The sequence below is a fragment of the Arvicola amphibius genome, chromosome 3, assembly GCF_903992535.2.
Source record: "Arvicola amphibius chromosome 3, mArvAmp1.2, whole genome shotgun sequence".
Lineage (NCBI taxonomy): Eukaryota > Metazoa > Chordata > Mammalia > Rodentia > Cricetidae > Arvicola > Arvicola amphibius.
The window spans coordinates 187,081,110-187,094,323 of NC_052049.1; positions in this window are offsets into that span (position 1 = coordinate 187,081,110).

Genomic DNA, 13,214 nt, shown 5'->3' on the forward strand with positions numbered 1-13,214 from the left:
TCCACTATCACTGTGTTGGGGGCAATCTGGTGTGTGGTTTTATTTTTGACAGTGTCCTGTTTTGAAATTGGGTGTTTGGTGTGTGTATATATACATACATATATATATATATATATATATATATATATATATATATATATATATATGCTTAGGATTGTAGTATCCCACTGGGGGATTTCCTTTAGTGGGTGCATTTCTGACTAATTTGGGTTTGAGGTCTATTTTCTCAGATCTTACAATAGCTCTGCCTGCCAGTTTCTTGGTTCCATTTGCCTGGAATTCCATTCCCCATTTTTTCACTCTGTGGTGGTGTCTTAGTCGGGAGGTTATGTGTTTCTTAGAGGCAGCAAAGAGATGCATCTTGTTTTCTAATCCAACCTGCTAGTCTGTGTGTCTCTACTGGTGAACTGAGACTATTAACATTAAGAGTTATTGTTGAAAGAGTCATACTAATTCCTATTGTTTTCTGATGTTTTTTTAGATCTCCTTTGATCAACTGTTCTGGGCTTGTTCTTTATTCCCCATGACTTTTTGATGTGTTATTCTTGTCTTCAGACTGAAAAAATTCCTATCAGTATACTCTGGGCTGGACTAGTGGTTGCAAATTTCTTTGACCTATTTTTATCACAGAAAGTTTTAATTTCTCCTTCAATTTTAATAAATAGTTTTGCTGGGTATAATAGTTGGGGTTGATAGTCATGGTCTTCTAGAGCTTGGAACACATCTTTCCGGGCCCTTCTGGTTTTAAAAGTTTATGTCAAATAACAAAGTGTCAGTCTGATAGGACTGCCTTTATAAGTTCCTTGACCTTTCTCTCTTGAGATGCTTAAATTTGTATTTATTTATTTCATTTTATATGTGTAAATGTTGCCTGCATGCAAGTGCACCACACACACGCAGTACCTGCAGAGGCCAGAAGAGGGTGTAGAATCCCCCTGGAACTGGTGTTACAGACAGTTGTGTGTACCATGTGAGTGCTGGGACTTATTCCCCGGTCTTCTTCAAGAGCAGCCAGTGCTGTGAACTGCTGAGCCATTTCCCCAGCCCCTCCTCCCGTGACTTAATTAGTCTGTGTTTTAATGCTTCGACTATGTTGAGGAGGGTTTTGCTTCTGTCTTTTCTAGATTTGGGAAATTTTCTTCTACAATTTTATTGAAAATATTCCCAATGCCTTTGCTGTGGTGTTCTTTTGTTACTCTACGTCCGCAACCCAAAGCTTTTCCTGTATCATGGAGTTCTCCCAGTTTCTGTTCATATTTCTGTAAATGCATGTTTTATATATATTTAAGATTGGCCATTCACCTTTACTGAGCGATCCAATTCCATCCCTGGTTCTCTGTTTTCTGTGTGCTCCATTCTGTTGGTGAGGCTTTCCACCAAGGCTTATATTTGTCTCATTGAATTTTTCACTTTCAGTTTGGGTTTTCTTAAGCAAGTCTATATCTTTGTTGAATTTTATTTTCATCTCTTGGGTTGATTTTTTATTTCATTACTCTTTTTTTTCATTCTCTTGAAGTATATTTATATCTCCTTTGAGTTTCTTGACCGTGCTTATCATTAGTCCTTGAATTTTCTATCTGAGAGTTTCCCAGGTCATTTTCACTAGGTGTGGTCATTAGCTGTCTTAGTTAAGAGTTTCTGTGGCTGTGAAGAGACACCATGACCACGCAACTCTTAAAAAAAGAAAACATTTCGTTGTGGCTAACTTACAGTTTCAGAGGTGCAGCCCATTATCATCATGGCAGGAGGTGTGGTGACATGCAGGCAGGCGTGGTGCTGGAGAGGTAGCTGAGTATTTTATATCTGATCCTAAGGCACCAGAAAGTGAACTGTGTCCCACACTGGGCATAGCTTGAGGATATAAGACCTCAAAGCCTTCCCCCATCGTGACACACTTCCTCAAACAAGGCCACACCTCCTACAACACGGTCACGCCTCTTAACAGTGCCACTTCCTAGGGGCCAAGTGTTCAGACACGTGAGTGTTTCAGAGCCATTCTTATTCAAACCACCACGCTAGGGGGTTGTTGTTTGTAGGGGACGTAGGTCTTGGTTTTTCACATTGTTTATGTTTCTGTGCTGAGACTTGTACATATGAAGTTAGTTGGTTGAGTTTTTCTTTTTATACTTTGCATTTTTAAAATTCAAGCCTCCCTTTCTTTTCTGTGATGGTTTTCACAATCTTCAGTGTAAGGCTGAGGAGTCATTGCCTCCCACGGACCGGTGTTTCGGGCCTGAGGCTCTCTCTCAAGTCTTCCTTTGTCGTCCAAATACTGTCTTTTGTCAGTGAGGGCCTCCTTCCCGGGTTTGCAGCTTTGTCTGTGGGATGCGGAACTCTACGTGCTGGGGGCCTTTCCCAGTGTTGGAGCTGGCCCCCACCCTGTCTCTGCAGCTGTGGGGCTTACCCAGGGTCGGAGCTGGTCCCCCAGTCCCCATTCTGTCTCTGCAGCTTCTGCTGAAGCTGTGCAGGAAGTGAAACCTACACACACTGATTGCCCTGCCCAGGCTCAGGGAAGTTCCACCCATGAAATGACTGTAAAGTGGGAGATGCCCCCTCTGCTCATGGGCTTAACCAGACTCAAATTCAGTCCCCACCTTGGGTCCACAGCTTCTTAAGAAGCCACTTTGGGGTACGGGACTCCCCAAGCACCCACTATGACCAAATTTTAATTAATTTTGACTTTAAAAAATTTTTCTATTTTATGTATGAGTGTTTCGCCTGCATGCATGTCTGCACACCTCTTTGTTTCCCATGCCCATGGAGGCCAGAAGAGGGCATCAGATGCCCTGGAACTAGGGTTGCAGACATGCCACTGTGTGTTTACTGGGAATCGAACCGGGTCCTCTACAAGAATAGCCAGAACTCTTAACTGCTGAGCTAACTATCCAGCTCATTTTTAATGTTTTCAGTAGCTGTGTTTCAACTCCCTTTGATAGGTATCTGTAAGTCATTGCTATCCTTTGTGTCTGGTTTGTTGTGTGTTTAAAATATGCTGGGCAGGAGAAGCAGCTCAGCCACGAAGCACTTGCTGATGTGCGTGAAGCCCTCAGCTTGATTCCGGATAGCAGAGATAATAAATTCTAACATGAATCCATAGGCTTCTGAAGATCCATGGCTGCAAGCAGGTCAAACCTCTCCATGGACAGACAATCCCGCTTCCTGGAAAGGGAAAGAGACACCGCCTCACTCAGAGGTGGCTAGGGTTTGGGGCTAGCCTGGGTGGACAACCCAGAAAAAGACTATTTTATTTTGTATTCTCACTCATTTTTTAAAGCCTGTTTCCTCTGTGCCCAGCATTTAGCTGAGCAGGAGAAGGGCCCTCCTCTCTAGACTGGGTCTGGTGGGGACCCCACAGCAGCTCTCAGTCTCCCAGGGGCCCTCAGAAGTGACAATTCTGGAGTGCCGCCATGTTGGCTGCCCTTCAGGCTGGCAAACAGGGTGCAGGATTGGCCTTTGGCATCCACTAAAGTAAATTTATGGCACCTGACACAGAAAGGCAGGAGCTGACACATCTGGATCCCCACACAGGTGGAGCAAAACTGGTCGACTCTTTGTCAGAGATGCCAGGTGGCAGCCAGTCTGACCCCTGCTCCTTTGGTGGCACAGCAGGTGTTTTGGGGTGCTCCTGCGGTGGCAGCCATGGGCTGTGGAACATTTGCACATTCTTTTGGGGTCCTGTTGCAAGAGTCATCTGGCAGGGGTAGGCCGTGTCTGGAAGATGCCAGGAGGATGCTCTAGGGAGGATGCCTCTAGCTAGGAGTATGAACCTGAGGTTCAGAGCCCTTGCTGAACCTCTGCCAGGCGGGACACACTCTCTGCGATTCCACCCTCCAGTCCTCTAATGCCCACTGCCAAATAAAGCACTCTAGTCCCTTGTCCCCACTTCTGCCCTCAGAGAAACCCAAGCAGGAGTGTGGACAACTGACCAGGGGCTACACAGCCGTGAACAGCATCGTTCCAAGCCACCACTGACTGCCTCTAACTCCTCAGGGAGGAGCAGGGCCTTAAGAGCCCCCTCTTGATCCACGAGGGAATGCTAACAGGCCCAGTCTTGTTTAAATAGTCACAACCTTATGACTTCAAAAGTACAAGAGCACCAGGCGGTAGTGGCGGTGGTGCACACTTTTAATCCCAGCACTCAGGGGCCAGAGGCAGGCGGATCTCTGTGAGTTCGAGGCCAGCCTGGTCTAAAGTGTGAGTTCCAGGACAGCCATGGCTGTTACAACACAGAGAAACCCTGTCTCAAAAACAAAACAAACAAACAAACAGCAACAACAACAACAGCAACAAAGGAACACAACAGCCGTGCCACGCCCAGAAGACCGGTCCACAAAACTCCACCCCTCTCCAGCTCTTACATTCTTTCCACCTGCCTTGAGGGGTGGTAAACACAGCTACCCAATTTATGGCCGAGCAGTCACTAGTTGCTAATTCTCAGCAGTTTGACCAGTTATGTGTCCCTTCCAGGAACTGCTGTCCATTGAAACCAAGCTTCTCTGACCAAAGCTGACATCTCATCAACCCACGGGTGTGAGCACAGGTAACTGGAAGGCAATTGGACAGGAAATTACATGTATTTACTGAAACAGCAGTCTCTTTGCCAGTAGGGCTTGACTTTCTCAAGCTAGAGATTTTCAGTCCCCTTCAAAAGCTGTGCTTCCCGGCTGTGATTTCAGCCACACACAGCCGCCTGAGTCCTCACAGCAAGTGAGGCACAGAAAGAGGCCACTGTGAACCTCCTAGCCATCTATTCCTAGGAAAAGGTATGTCCTCTTTTTTCCCCTGGCCTCTTCCTCCTGGCACTCACACCCTGCGGTGCCTCCTCCCACGCTGTGGTGAGGGACCTGAGGCCCTCACTCTGCAGCCACATGAGTGAGTCACCTTTGCCGTGGCTGCTCCACCCAGCCACGTCCACGGAGGCAGACAACAATCATCTGTTAAAACAATTCAATCTTAAGGTCAATTGCTAGATCAGACAATTATTGTGGGTTAGAATGTATTCTCCCAAAATTCATATATTGAAGTCTTGCCTGGCCCCTCCCCCCAGGACCTCAGAATGTGGTGGCCTTTGGAAACAGTCTTTTGTGAGGTAATCAAGATTAAATGAGATTATAGGGAGGGCCCCAATCCAATATAACCTCATAAAGAGCATTGGATGAGGGAGACGACTCCATCAGTAAAGAGCTTGTTGTACTAAAATAAAGAGCTTAGTCTGAGCCCTAGGACCCAGAGAAAAAAAGCCAAGTGTGGGGACCCTAGCGCTGGGGACCCTAGTGATGGAGAGACGGGCTTAAGTCGCTCCTTGGGGCTCGCTACCCAGTCAACCTGGATAAATCATTAGTGACAGAGCCTGTCAGAAAAAAATGTAGACAGCTCCTGAAGATTGACACTATGGTTGAACTCTGGCCTCTGTGTGTGTACATGGGAGGAGGTTGGCCACAGCTAAGAGCTGCTAGGGAAACCCACATAACCATGAAAGAGGAGATTGAGGTGCCGCTTCTAGAAGCCGAGGTATAATGACAAAGATAGCCCGCCTGTCACCCAAAGTCAGTTAAGAAGCACAGGGGTCAGGCTGAGGAGGTGGCTCAGCAGTTAAAGTGCCTGATTTGCAAGCAAAAAGACCTGAGTTTAGATCCCCAGAACCCATGTAAATCCCGAGTGGGCATAGCAGCCTGCCTGTAATCCTAGCCTTGGGATGTATCTCCTGAGTAAGGCAGTGAGCAGTATCAGGGTTTGTTTGAGAATAAGGTAAAAGAACCTTTACGACATCCACCTAGGACCTCTACATGTACCCACACCCATGTGCATCCACACAAAAAGAAGAAGAAAATGAGAAACCTTAAGCCTAGCAGGAGATGTGTCTACATGAATGCTGTGAAGAAGTCAGCCTCAAAACTGCAATGCAGCCTCTGTCTGTTTGCCTGGGGACTCAGGTCCCTGGGGACACACAGAGCACTTTAGATCGTGCATTTGTCAGAATGCAGCTTCAGCCACATGTCCGAATGTGGTAGAGACCAACAAGCACCTTATGTAAAGGAGAACTTTATTTCTTGTTCCTGTGCCAGCAGGGGACTACTGCTGGGGTGCTGAGGGTCCAGGGTGCTCCCGTCCCCGTGCTCCTGTCTTGGGGTGCTCCTGTCTCAGAGTGCTCCTGTCTCAGGGTTCTCCTGTCTTGGGGTGCTCCTGTCTAAGGGTGCTCCTGTCTCAGGGTGCTCCTGTCTTGGGGTGCTCCTGTCTCAGAGTGCTCCTATCCCAGTGTTCCTGTCTCGAAGTGCTCCTGTCTTGAGGTGCTTCTGTTTCAGGGTGCTCCTGTCTCGGGGTGCTCCTGTCTCAGAGTGCTCCTGTCTCAGGGTGTTCCTGTCTCAGGGTGCTCCTGTCTCAGAGTACCCCTGTCTTAGAGTGCTCCTGTCTTGAGGTGCTTCTGTTTCGGGGTGCTCCTGTCTTGGAGTGCTCCTGTCTCAGGGTGCTCCTGTCTCAGGGTACTCCTGTTTCAGAGTACCCCTGTCTCAGGGTGCTCCTGTCTTGGGGTGCTCCTGCCTCAGGGTGCTCTACCCCTTGGATGTCACCTGAATCATTCATCACCATGAGTTTCTAGGGTTGGCATAATGAAGACCCAAAAAGAGAGAATTGAAACAACAGGAATTAATTTTCTGAGAACTAGACCCCTGAGATCAAGGTCTTGGTAGAATGGTTCTGATCAACCCTGAGAGAGGCCACTGCCCTGTCCCTCTGGGCCCTGTCCTGTTCCAGGCAAAAACAAGCTTCAGGGCAGGAACAGCTGGCAAGTGTCTTGGGCCTGGGGCACCATCCAGGTCAGGGAGGAAATGACAGAGGTGTGCGTAGACTGGGCTATTTTTACCAAGACCTGTGCAAACAGAGGTGCAGGCTGGTCCGGCTAGTTTCTCCCTCTCCTGGCATCTGGCCGACAGGGCCATTACCAGGTAGGCAGAGCTCGCTTGGTTGGAGCCACAGAGGCAGAACAGATAGCTGGAGAAAAGGCAGTAAGAATTGCCCCTAGGTGCCCCGGGGACTTTCTTTCTGGAGGTGTTAGTACCCTCTAGGCAAGGTGGGCTCAGGCTCAGTTACTGCCTGCCAGAAACCAGCTGATCCCGTACCAGGCATGTGGCTGGGCTGCAGTCAGGGTACGGGGGTAGGAAGTTAGGGAGGGTAGAAGGATCACAGACAGGTGTGGTTCTGGGATCATGGGTCAATGGGAACTGAAAGGCTCTCTCTGGATCAGGGGTCCACCTGAATTGGAGCCTGAAATCAGGTCAAGGGTCAGGCTAGGGTCAGAAGTGAACTTAGAGTGGTGGGGTGGAGGCCTGGATTGGACCTGGGGATTAGCTGGCAATCATGAAAAAGGCTTGGTCATGGGCCAGCCAGAGAGAGAGTGAAGCTGAGGGAAACTCCCAAGCCACATTTTTCATGCTTCTTCACTCCTTCTGACAGTCCCTCTGGGCTGTCATCCCCAGTGGAAAGCCCTCAGTCTTCCTCGAGGTATGGCATGGATCCCGTTCAGAACCTCACGGGGCAGGTGTCCTCCCAGACAGACCTGTCAGAGCTGAGTTAGGGTGAGACTGTGAGCTCCTCCCCCCGGGATGGGGGGAGTCCTGGTAAAAAGAGCACTGAAGACCAGAAGGAGGGGCTAGACAGGAGGGGTCCCCTGAGCTGGGGCAGCATTAGAGACCTCAGAAAAAGGGAGACCCTGAAAACAAAAACCAATGAAAGAAATGTTAACCAACACCACAGAGAGGCAGCCAGCCAACTTCCGACCGCTGGCGGTGGATGCATGAGATGAAGAGGTGCAGAGCTAATTTAAACAAACAATCCATGGGAAGGAGAAATAAAAATTAAATACTGACTATAGATCGAAAGCCGTGAAGCAATCGCAGCATTTGGCCTGGGGCGGCTTGGTGCCAACCGCTCACCAGTTCTCTCTGCAGGCAGAGCTCCTGAGCTCCCGAGACAGTGAGTCGCAGACCCACACAGGTCACAGAGCGGACTGTGGTGGGTCGGAAGTTATGTGTCAAACATTGCAGAGACCAAACACGATGTCAAAATCAAATGTGTCATGAATCCGAGGTGTGTCTGGCTCACACATTGTTTAAAGTGATTTCACTGCAGCCTTGATTCTGAACACACACACACGCACACACACACACACACACACACACACACACGAATCAATAGGAATACTCAATCCAGTATTGAGATTGCAAACTGGAGCCCCAGGAAGAAGCCTGAGGTTCTTAGAATGTAGAGGCGCAGACAAGGGAGATAAAGGAAAGCTGGGCAGGACACAGAGCAGAAAGAAGGCGGCAGAGAAGTCAGCCCCTTGCTCCTTGCTTCAGCACAGCTTCCTCCTCCCTCCCTGATGCCTGTTCCTTCTTTTCCCTCCCAAGTTTTCATCCTCTGCTCAGCCTCTTCCTTCCCAGTGCTACTTCTCATCTTCCTCCTTCTGCCTCCCGCCATCTTCCAGGCCTGACTCCCAGTCTCTGGCAGGTAACCCCACCCAACTCCAGTGTGAGACCTCGGATGCCCACCACTCCAGGCCCCCTGGACCTTTTCTCTCCTTGCTGCAGGTAGTATCCCTTCAGACCAGCCTAAGGAGAGTCGGGGATATGGGGTGGCTCGTAGGGCCCAGCTTTGCAGCAGCAGGTGATGGTCCTGTTGGCTACCACAGGGGAAGACGGCAGCTGGAGAGAGGCAGAAGTGGCTCGTGACGCTTCCTGCCCAGACATCTGTTTTGGAGTGCCAAGCCTAGTGGTGATGGGCAGCTTCTCTGCGATTCCCAGGTTGTCTCTCTTGAGCAGCACCAGCCCCTGAGGAAGTCAGCAGCAGGAGGACACTAGTCCTCAGCCTCCCCATGATTCTCAGGCCCAGAGTGCCCATTTCTATTCCTGCTAGGACCTTACTGCTGGGCTAACACAGGTCTTGACACCAGCCATGGAAAGGACAAACAGGTTTCCATTCCCAGTGCAAACTACTCAGGGACCAAAAAAGGCTGAAGTTGGGGGGTTTTTTTGGTAATGTAATGAGTGGATGAAGTTAAAATGAATTTGAACTCTAGAAAATGAAGACAAGCCCTGATCTCACATTCACTCTGCGGAGCAACACAACTCCCCCTGTCCCCATGAAGGAAGGACATGAGGGAGACTGGGTCTTGGGCTATGCCAAAGTCTGGTTCCTACAGACCACGTCATCCTGAGAACTGACCAGCCTACCTCAGTACCTGGGGAGGCTAGCCAGGACGATGCCACTCTCCAGAGGACCTTGGGATCCAATAGTCTTGCCTCCAGCAAGGGAGGCCCCATGTTCCCAGGGCAGAGTACTGGGATCAGCAGGAAGTCAGATCATGAGACAGAAAGACAGAACATTTCACTATGCCCACAGTCAGGGCCACAGGACCCGAGAGGCCATTAGGAAGTTCCTGTGGCTGGGGTGGAGGACAAAGGGTCAGGAGATAGGCTCTCTTATATTCCAGGGCTGTGCTGACTGTCAGTCCTCAAACCACAGGCCTGGTCCATCTCAGAGCCCACCTCAGTACTGGGAGAATACAGTGGTCACTTACTTGTACGAATCTGAACCCTTTCTATGGCCCATTTTGTGAATCCTTGTTCCACAGCTGGTGATGTGTGTGTGTGTTCATGTGTGCATGTATGTGTGAGTGAGTGCACATATACATATGGGCATGAGCATAAAGGCTAGAACCCAAGGTGTGTTGGTATCTTCCTCAATTTTTTATTGGTGTATGTGTACGCATATGCGTGTGTGTGCATGCATGTATGCAGGAGTGTGTGTGCATGCATGTATGTGTTCATGTGTGCATGTATGTGGGCATGAGTGCACATACACATGGACATGAGCATAGACACTAGAAATTGAGGTTGGTTGGTGTCTCCCTTGATTTATTATTGGTGTGTGTGTGTGCGCGCGCGCACGTGCGCGTGCAAGCACACACATGCATATGTGTATGTATGTGTGCATGTGTGATGAATGCTTGTGTGCATACATGCATGTATATTCAAGGTGCGATGGGGTGAAGGCTGGTGCATGCCAGGGTTCATGTGTAGAGGTCAGAGAACAATTTTGGGGAGTCAGTTCTCTCCTCTATTGCAGGTTTTTCAGGAATTAAACACAGGCTGGAAGGCTATGTGAATGGGACCACACTTTTTCTTTCTATCTGAGACAGCCTTGCTGTATAGCCTAGACTAATTTTAAGCTGACCACCTTCCTGCCACAGCCTCCAAAGCACTGGACTGGAGGCCTGCCAACATACCTGGCTTCTTGCTTTGATATAAGCATTATAGCACCTTGCAGAGTATGCCAGGAAATGCTGCTGGCTCATAGCATCTCTGGAGTTTGGTTTGATAAGAATTACCTGTGCAGCTGCTGGTGGCATCTGCTTTTAATATCAGCACTTGGAAAGCTGAGGCAGGCGGATCTCCGTGAGTTCATAGCTACACAGAGAAACCCTGTCTTTAAAAACCGAGAAAGAGAGAGAATTATCTATGAAGATTTATAAGATTCTCTATAAAGCAACCTGAGCCCAGTATCTTTTTTAGAAGTAACCTTAATCATTCACATTTCTCCGTAAGTGTTCACTTCACCTAGACATTGGGGTGACAGTCGCGCTAACACGCTCTCTTCCTGGGGCTGCGTCCTGTGCTTGTTGGCTTCTGTTCTTATTTCTGGTCGTCAGACTCTAGCCGTCTCTGATCAAGAGGAAAGAGCGTTCATTTGATATTGTCTCCCCCACTTTCTGTTTGATCTTCACTAACTCCTTCCCTCTTTCTTTGTGTTTAATTTGTTGTTTCTTACCTAGTGGTTTTAGTTGTGAATTAATCTATTCTTGCTGCAGCTGGCAGAGTTCTCAGGTAGCACCAAGATTCCTGCCCACAACTCCCTGTCCTGTGTTATCCTTTTCCCTTTGGGCATGGGTGTCCTGACTTCATCAGGTGAGATTTTCTTGGTTTTCTTGATTTTTTTAGGGGGGTAGATATGGGGGTCTCATGAAATCCAGACTGGACCGAAATTCCCTATTTACCTTGAAGCCTTGATTCTCCTGATTCCACCTGCCACGTGCTAGGATTGCATGCCTGTCCCGCCATGCCATGTTTACCTGGTGGGGATTAAACCTAGGGTATCATGCATGCTAGTCGGGTACTTTAGCAATTGAGCTATGTAGCCAGCCCCAGGGGAGCCTGCTTTAGAGAGGTTTTAGAGGGAGAGGCAGAGGGTTTAAAGCTGCCACATGTGTGTGTGTGTGTCTATATACATACATACATATATAAAACAAACACCAAGAACCACAATCTATCACTTAGGAGTTCAGACAGAATGATTGAGAGTTTAAAGCCAGCCTGCGCTATAGAGAGAGACCGTGACTCAAACAGCAACCTAATAAAGGAAGTAAATTCTATGGAGCAGGCCAGGCTAAGACCTGAAGTCAGTCCCTAGGACCTCATAATGAACCTAGCTGGTGGCCATCAGACAAAGGGGGGCAAGGGCTGGAGAGACCGTTCGGTGAGTAAGAGCACAGAATGCTCTTACAGAGGTAGACTGTGGCTTCCAGCACCCACATCAAGCTACTGACACCTGCCTTCAGCTCCAGCCACAGGGGAATCTGACCCTTCTGGCTTCCATGGGCACCTGAACTCACATCACATACCCACACACAGACACATGCAACCACATACAACTAATAATGACACAGATCTTTTTTAAAGAGAGTCGCACAGAGGCAGATAATGGAGTTCTGCCAACGGCGTGGATGAACTTGGGAGAAGACCCCAGTCCTGTAAATAGCTCTGGCTGACACCTTGGCTGATCCAGCTAAGCCCCGGGTGGACCTCTCTGACTATAGACAATGTCAGAGAATCAGTGGATATTGTTGCAACTGCTACATTGCTACATTCCTGTCACCTCTCACCCACCAACTGAAACCTAATGAACCCATTCTTCACACGACTTGGGTGTTTACTATTCTGGGATGTAATTGGAATTTCTTTGGGCCGCCAATCAGCTCCCAGATAAAGACATGGAGACTTATTATTAATTAAGAATGCTTGGTCTTAGCCTAGGCTTGTCCCACTAGCTCTTTTAACTTAATTTAACCTGTTTCTAATCATCTAGGTTTTGCCTCAGGCCTTTTTACTTTCTTTCATTCTGTGTGTCCTACTTTCCCAGTTCTTCTGTGTCTGCCTGTTCTTCCCCTGAACCTCAATTCCTCTTCCTACTTTTTCTCCCTGCCCAGAAGTCCAGCCTATACCCCCTCCCTCACTACTGGCCATTCAGCTTTTTATTAGACCAATCAGGTGCCTTAGGCAGGCAAGGTAAACAGCAACACATCTTCACATAGTTAAACAAATGTCCCACAATACCGGGACACTTTTTATACCTTGCTACACATATTCATGTGTCTGTAAGAGTTGGGTTTATGCTGATTATGTTGAGGTTTAAATTTTACCTCAGGAACTGATATTATCTCTCTCTGCCTCCTGCCTTGGCCGCCCAACAGTGTATTTTCATTAGATATAACTCGACCTATGGATGTGACTTTGACTCACTCTGCTTGCCGAATAGTCTGCTGAGTGAAAACTCCCAGGTCTTTCCATAATTTCCATAATTATAGACTGACAGTTTGTTCAGCCATTTTACATATCTCTGTGCTATTGGCTAGATGTTTAGGGTTATTACACCTACTTGATAGACTGAATGTTCTAACAACACGAATTTTTCTTGTGATGGTTAATTCTGATTAATGCCCATCACCTAGGAGACATGCCTCTGGGTATGTTTGTGAGGATGTTTCCAGAAAGGATTGACCTGAAGAGAGAGGCATCTTGGAACAGGCAGCTCAGAGCTCTGAGAAGCAGGTAGTGTCCCTGAGCAAGCGCACCTCCTGTAGTTGCCTCCCTCCTCCGCCAACATCAGGGTTCAGCTTCCAGATTCCAACCTGTAGCTACTCTCTGACTCTCCGGGGAGCCCTTGGCCTTTCAGCACTGGACGGGGACACTGAGCCTCTGGGATGAGAGGCTACAAGTTCTTAACCTCGGCAGCTCGAGGACCGCCATTGTTAGGTTATCCAGCCCCTATAATGTAAGCCATTCTAGTAAATCACCTCTTATAAAATATAACCACATTTTATTGATTGTGTTCCCCTCAGAACCCTATCTAACAGTTTAAAATCACTTTTCCATCTTAGGTTCTCA